Here is a 7,111-nt window from a genome sequence, read left to right on the forward strand (position 1 = left end):
AAATGCAAGAAGCAGCCCTCTGTCCACGGTGGGTGGGGCAGGTCACCTGGTGTGGTGTCAGCCCAGGCTCAGCCTTGGTGTCAGGGCCCCAGGTGGGGGTCGTGAGCAATCTCAGGTTTGTCCCTCCTATATGAGACTCTGAAAGCTCATAAGCTAAATTAGCAGACGGTGAAATGTGAGGCAGATAATAATTCATGAATCTGTGATATGGAGCATCCTCACTGGGGAACGGAAGGCTGACAGCCTCCTCCCAAGGCCTCCGTTTACAAACACCCGCTTCTCTGGAAGGCTGACTCGGGATTGGTGAGTGCTTTTATTTCAATTAGGAGTGAAACTGGAAGAAGAAGGTGGTTCCTGATTTTTTCCAGGAGTATGACGGATAGGATAAAGAGGGGTGTCCCCAGGAGTGATTCAAAATATTTATAGTGAAAAAAAACACCAAAACCCCAAAATATTTATAATGACCATGGAATGGGTACCACCAAATCATGCACGATGATTTATCAATAGCTTGTTACATGTTGTGGTTGTTGTCTGACAGAGCAAAGTACTCAAAACCTCCCCTGTCCTTATTGAGTTTACATTTTCTTTTTTCTTTATTTAAAAAAAAATTTTTAATGTTGATTTATTTTTGAGAGAGACAGAGACAGAATGCGAGTGGGTTAGGGGCAGGGAGAGAGAGAGACACAGTATCCGAAGCAGGCTCCAGGCTCCGAGCTGTCAGCGCAGAGCCCGACACGGGGCTTGAACTCACGAGCTGTGAGATCATGACCCGGGCCGAAGTCAGACGCTCAACCGACTGAGCCACCCAGGCGCCCCTTGAGTTTACATTTTCTTGAGGAGGACCAAAGAAAACAATGTAAATGAGTGAAATATAAAACCTATTAAATAATGAATATAAATATTAAAAAAAAGTCGGTAGAGGGAAGGGTTGAAATCTTAGACAGGGTGGTTAAGGGAAGCCGTCACCAAGAAAGCAATATTTGAATTCAGATGTGAACAAAGTGGGGAAGGGAGTTCTGCAGGTAAACGGGGAAGGAGCATTTCAGGCGGAGGGAAGAGCAAAGCAAAGGCCCCGAGGGGGAGCACAGTGGGCTCAGCGGGGGCCAGAGTGCTTGGAGTGCAGGGAAGAGAAGGGAGAGGGGTAGCAGGAGCTGCTTCATGCAAGTCTTAGGAGCTCCTGCTAATGGCACTGGCCTTCGCTCGGAATAAGTGGGCAGTATCAGAGGAATGATGTGACCTAACTTAAATTTTAAAAGAATCACTCTGGCTTCTGTGTCAAGATGAAGCGTAGCCGGTCAAAGGCAGAAGCTTGGGAGTCCGGTTAGGAGGCTTGTGCAGTCATGCGGCTGAGAGATGGTGACGGCTTGGAGGGAGGTGGGGTGGCAGGAAGACAGTTTGCAGGGCTCTGTTTATGGACATGTTTTGAAGGTACATCTGCTGGGATTTGTTGACGAAGCAAGTGTCGGGTGTGCGTGTGTGAGAGAGAGAGGGGACTTAGAGACCAAGGCTTTAGGCTCGAGCAAGGGGGAGATGAAATGGGAACACCGCAGTAAGAACTACTATGGGGTGTGTTGCTTATCAGGAGCTGAGTTGTGGACATGTTAATTCTGAGATGCCTGCCAGACACCAAGTGGAGGTGTCATGTAGGCCAGCAGGTATAGAAGTTTAGACTTGAAGGGAAAGGTCCAGGTGAGATGTAAATTTGGAATAGTATCTAAAGCCGTGAGCCTGGCTAAGATCACCAAGAGAATGAATGCACATGGGAAGGAGGTCTAAGGACTGTGCCTTGGGGTCTGCCAACCTTTAGAAGTGAAGGACACGGAGAAGAGTCAGCAAAAGAAATTCAAGCTGTGGCCAGGAAGGCAGGAGGAGCTGCAGGTGTGGAAGGTGTCCTTTAAGCCACGTAGAGTGTTCAAGGAGGGAGTGGCCAGCTGTGTTGGTGTCCAAATGTTATTGGCAAGCCAAGCAAGAGAAGAACTAAGGAACGACCATTGCATTTTGCAACACGGGGGGCACCGATCACCTTCGAAAGACCAGTTGGAGTAGCTGCCAGCGGAAGCCTCCCTTTAGTTGGTAGTATCCCTTTAGTTGGTAGATTTAGTGGGGAGGTCCAGGGCGTGCCAAGGGATGGTCCAGCAGGCCGGGGCAGTACTGGGCAGGTGGAGAGGGAGTAACTGTTTACCAACTGGAATGGACATATCTCAATAGTTCAACAATGGTACAGTCCTAACTGTGCATATTAGCTGAATATCAGCCCTGGCGACCTCGTATTATTTCTGTTTCATACAAACGTTAATGTCCACACTTGGATTTCTCTGCAACGTTTCAGGGCAGGTATGTAAAGCCACTTCAAACTAACTGAAGCAGAAAAACAGATCCATCACCTCATCTCCCTGGAGACCAACAAAGGTCTGGCTCCAGGCACGGCTGGATCTCTGGACTCAATAAACCCCACCCACTGTAGCCGTGTATTTCATAGGGAGGATTTCCCTTGAGTTGACTCGGTTCTTGGCAGGCTGTCCAAGCATAATGGCATCAATGTCCCCAGTAGCTCCAGGCTGACAGTCAGTAAGTTAGGAATTCTACCATATGGGGAGTGCTCTGTCCCAGTAATTCTAGCAAAAATCTCAAAAATAAGTTTCATTTGCCAAAGTTAGGTTAGTGCCCATCCCAGAACTAATCAAGTGCTTTCACGGGCCAGATCAGTGTCACGTGCCCACCCATCTTCTGGGAGTGGGATCAGTCCCACCCAGCAACGTAGACCAGACTGACAGGATGGTGGTTTCCCAAGAGAATCAAGGTTCTGTGATGACAAGAAGGATGAATCCTGAGGGGTGAGCAAAGAAGATGGCCATCGACTGCTCATGTGGAGAGCTCCCCAGGGACTACAGCACTTCGCTGAACCCCATTTGTCTCTGCAGATCACCCTCCTATAAATTATGCCTGTGATATCACTCTGTGGGCATGCAGCTGTCCCCGCAGCCGTGAGCCTCACTCTGTCCATTTTGATACCGTTGCTCTCAGAGTCTTAGAGATGCCTTGCCCCAACAATGCATACCTATGTCCACACAAGTAAGCTTCTGAATTTCTGCCTCAGGATTGGAGAGGGCAGACAAAGGAAGAGCAGAGGGAAGAATACATATGAGGAGCTCCACTATGGAGCTATGGCCACATACATACGTACAAGGACCTATGACCACTAAGTTGGGGGTCTGTACAAAAGTAACTGACCCCCAGTTATTGTTGGCCCAGAGGTGAGTCAAAGGTGTGGAAATTACTCATCACTCATTCATAGGGATGACCCTAGACAGCAACCTGTGTACCACCTTGTACGTGTGGGACAACCAGGCACTGTGCTAATTTTATTTCCATTTTATTTATTTTCTCCATGATGGCTATCTGAGCTCATTGGATCAGGATCTTCCGGGGCCATTTCACACCTGCCTGGCACAGCCCTAGCACAGCTCCAAGCATGGAGACCCTTGGGAAGTATAAAACAGGAAAGGTCTGGAGTCAGTTGGGAACAATGCATAGCGTGCCAGAGAAATGCTTACATAAGCTCATGGAAGGCATTCGACAGAATGAGGAAGCCCCAGTGGGAGCACTGGTCCTAGGCTCTAGGCCCACCCAAGCAGCCAGGGAGCTGGTGGGACTGTGTTGCAAAGGCCAGCAGTGGGCTTTGAGATTGAACCAGTTTGGGCTTGTAGTAGGTGCTCAATAAATACTGTAATTCCTGTGCTTAGTTTTAGCACCACCTGCTGTATATCTCAGGCATGTTTATGGAACATTTGATTAAAAACAGGTGGCTGTCTGTGCTCTCAGATCTTGTGCATCTCTCCTTTCCAGTCCACCTCCCACCAGCCCCACTGTACCATCAGGAGTTTCAGAGAGGGAAGGCAACAGTGGTGCCCAGGCTTAGGAGGGTTTGGCTGGCCATTGTCCCTACTCGTAGAGAAAACCTGATGATTTTCCATTTGGATTACATACCATGAGTCTTGAAGTATCCCCATTTGCTTTTTGGACATTCTGATGAACATGAGCTTCTCATCTCTGATAGAAGTGTGCGGTCCATTCCGAGAGTTTTCAACTAGCCCAAGAGTCTTGGCCTGTGCTGTGGGTTTTGTATCTTCAACTCCCAGCTCTCCAAAGCTGATTTGGCCCCTCTCCAGGCCATTCTACATATATAGGAAACCAGAGCTTTTGGGTGCCAGAGTTCTGCCTGAATTCCAATGACAATGGCTGCCTCCATAACTGAATTCTAAGGAGGTTCTGTAGGCCTGGATCCTAAATGGGAAATACTTGTAAAATCTGGATGAGCCTGGGATCTGTAATCCATCTGTGTGTCCCCATGGTACAAGACTAGAGCATTCTAACGGCAGCAAGGTGGCATAATCAGATATAGATATTCATGGAGTGTAAGACTCTGGAAGCCTCCAGGAGTTTCTTATATAAAGTCAGCTAGACACTTGGCCAGCCAAGTTTCTGACAGCCAGAAAGCTCCACAACGTAAGACGCAGGCAGGCTCTGCTGAGATGTGAGGAGGACCAGTTGGAAAAACCGAAACAATAGCTGAAGTGACAGGGAAAAGGCAGCTGGTTGAGAATGTATGTGAGCAAACACACATCCTCACACTCGTTCTCTGTAACCTCCACAAAGGGCTGCAAACAGCTTCAAAATTAAATGCAGCACCAGTACAACATTCATTTAGAAATGACCCCAAAGGTGCACCTGGGTGGCTCTGTGGGTTGAGTGTCTGACTCTTGATTTCGTCTCAGGTCATGATCCCAGGGTCATGGGATCAAGCCCCATGTCAGGCTCTGCACTGAGCGTGGAGCCTGCCGGAGATTCTCCCCCACAACCTCTCTCTCTGCCCTTCCCCGCCCCCCACTCTCTCTCTCTCTCTCTTTCAAAAAAAAAGGCCCCAAAATTCCTTTAAAGGAGACAAAAGTAGATGTGAATAGGTTAACGAACAACTAGATCAGGTAAATAGAGTGATGTAGTTACCTAATTATCCTGACACTAGGAAAAAAGAATACAATTGTCCTGGGTTACATTATTTTCCAGGGTCAGAGAACAAGAAACAGGGGACTTCGTGAACTCTTTTTTTTTTTTCTAGCAAATACTTTCTCTTGGCATTGAATGTTAAATTTGTCCTTATCTAAAGGGTAGTGGGTACCAAAGAAGGCAATTCCCTTTTCACATGATATGAAAAAAGAGCCCTGCAGAATAGAATCTTCTATACTGATACTCTGAAAAAGTAGGGCCCTAACATTTGGACTTATTTCTGTACAGACATTTCTTTGGGATGCCCGTGCGATCTGGATCTGTTATGTTTCTTCCCAGTGGTCTCAGTTCCTGTTGAGCCGAGAATTTAGAAAACTCTCACCGAGATGAGAAAAGGCTTGGATGGTTATCTGGTTCTTCCCTCGGGTCTCTGCTGTACACAGCACACGCCTTTAAATGGGCTAGAGGCATCCTTCCATAGCCACGGTCTCTGACATATCGGAAATGCTCCCTTGCCGTGTCATCAGGGCAAGGTGTCCCTGGGCTGGAGGAGGCTGTTATGTGTGTGGCAGGCTTATCTTTAGGACCTGATTGTGTCTGCGTATTTGTAATTTCTGAAGTGTTCTCTCGATTGCCTAGCTTACTTAAATATAACGTTTACGAGAAAATGCACTTTTTGGCACAAAGTCCTGCAGCGGAGGGTTGTCGGAGTTTCCTTTATAGATTCCCTTTGAAAAATAATGCAAGACAAGAGTTCAGAAAAACACCCATGAGAACTTATGAATTCCCACAAGATGATGAACTTTCTTGATAGTCAGTCGTACCCTCCAAGACACCACTGCTGGCAGCGTGGAGGCTAAAACTCAAGTACCTGTCCCCCCCATGACCGTTCCTTCCGTCCTACTCTCTAGAGATCAACGCTGTTGACCAGCTGGAAGGCTAGGGGTCTGTCATGTGCATAGACTGCTTTGATAAAGATAGCTTTGGCCCCATGGCTGAGTGCAGGAACATGCCCCTTGTTCTTGGAAAAACAGCCCCGGGAGGGCAATTGCCAAGACTACACAACTCAGAACCCGGAGGTCTAGAGCAGAGTTGCTGGAACCGGAAGTGAACTAAACAACCTGGTGGTATGACCAATGCCCCCACATTGAGGAACTTTTCACCTGGTTGGCTCAATAGGCCACAAGCAGCTGAGCCTGGTGGCCTCCAGTGAGCACTGCCTGGGTCACGCGCAAACCTTGGTTTCGGGCCCCGTTCATGTCAGTCTTATGTCTCTTGCTCACATCTCCTCTTTGCCATACCCTTGACCATGACCTCAGACCCACTCCTAGGTAGAAGCATAAATCAAGCCTCTCTGTTTACCCCAAGCTTGGCCCCTTTGTCCTTCCAGCTCCACTTAGTCACGTTGCTTGTGTTGGACCGAAGGGGGTCAGGGAGGGGGAGTGAAAACCTAGAACTGGGAAGGGAGAGACTCGCTGGCTCAAGGTCCCCCACCCAACTTGCTGCTTGTGCCCAGCCACCACCAGAAAACCTGGAACGCGGGTACAGAAGGCACACATTTTCTTTTTATTATTTGTAGCATCTTTAAGCATAAAATCAACAGTGGATCATTTTAGATTATCTGGTGAACTGAGGTTAAGGTGCTCTTTCTCCTGAAATGCCTTAGCTCTTTGGGATGGTTGCAGAACATTAAGCTTGTCACATTTACTCATAAATTAGCACTTGGCTGATGTACAAGGATCTGTTTATTGCTGCATCTGGGCTGCAAGATTGTTTAAAAAAATTTTTTTTATTTTAAAATAACTATAGATTCACAGGAAGTTGCAAAAATAGTACATAGAGTCCTGGTACAGCCTTCTCTTAATTTCCCCTGATGGTTGTTACATCTTATGCAACTCTAGTACAATTTCGATACCAGGAAATTGACATTGATGCAATATGTGTGCATAGTTCTGTGTCATTTTATCCTATGTGTGGATTCGTATAACCACTACCCCTTTCATCATAATCAATTGTTTTCATCGCCACAGAGCTATCTCTTGAGCTACATTTTATGGTCCTGCCCACCCTATACCACCCCTCATCAGCATTAACGCCTGGCAAC

The 7,111-nt window shown here is 47.4% G+C and overlaps 1 protein-coding gene across 7 annotated transcripts in view; it reads left to right on the top strand.

Moving 5' to 3' along the window:
• Positions 1–7,111, top strand: part of WDFY4 (WDFY family member 4) — a 291,014-nt gene that overhangs the window by 211,419 nt on the left and 72,484 nt on the right. The gene's annotated exons all lie outside the window — the stretch shown is intronic.

The sequence above is a fragment of the Prionailurus viverrinus genome, chromosome D2 (genome assembly GCF_022837055.1).
Source record: "Prionailurus viverrinus isolate Anna chromosome D2, UM_Priviv_1.0, whole genome shotgun sequence".
Classification (NCBI taxonomy): Eukaryota; Metazoa; Chordata; class Mammalia; order Carnivora; family Felidae; genus Prionailurus; species Prionailurus viverrinus.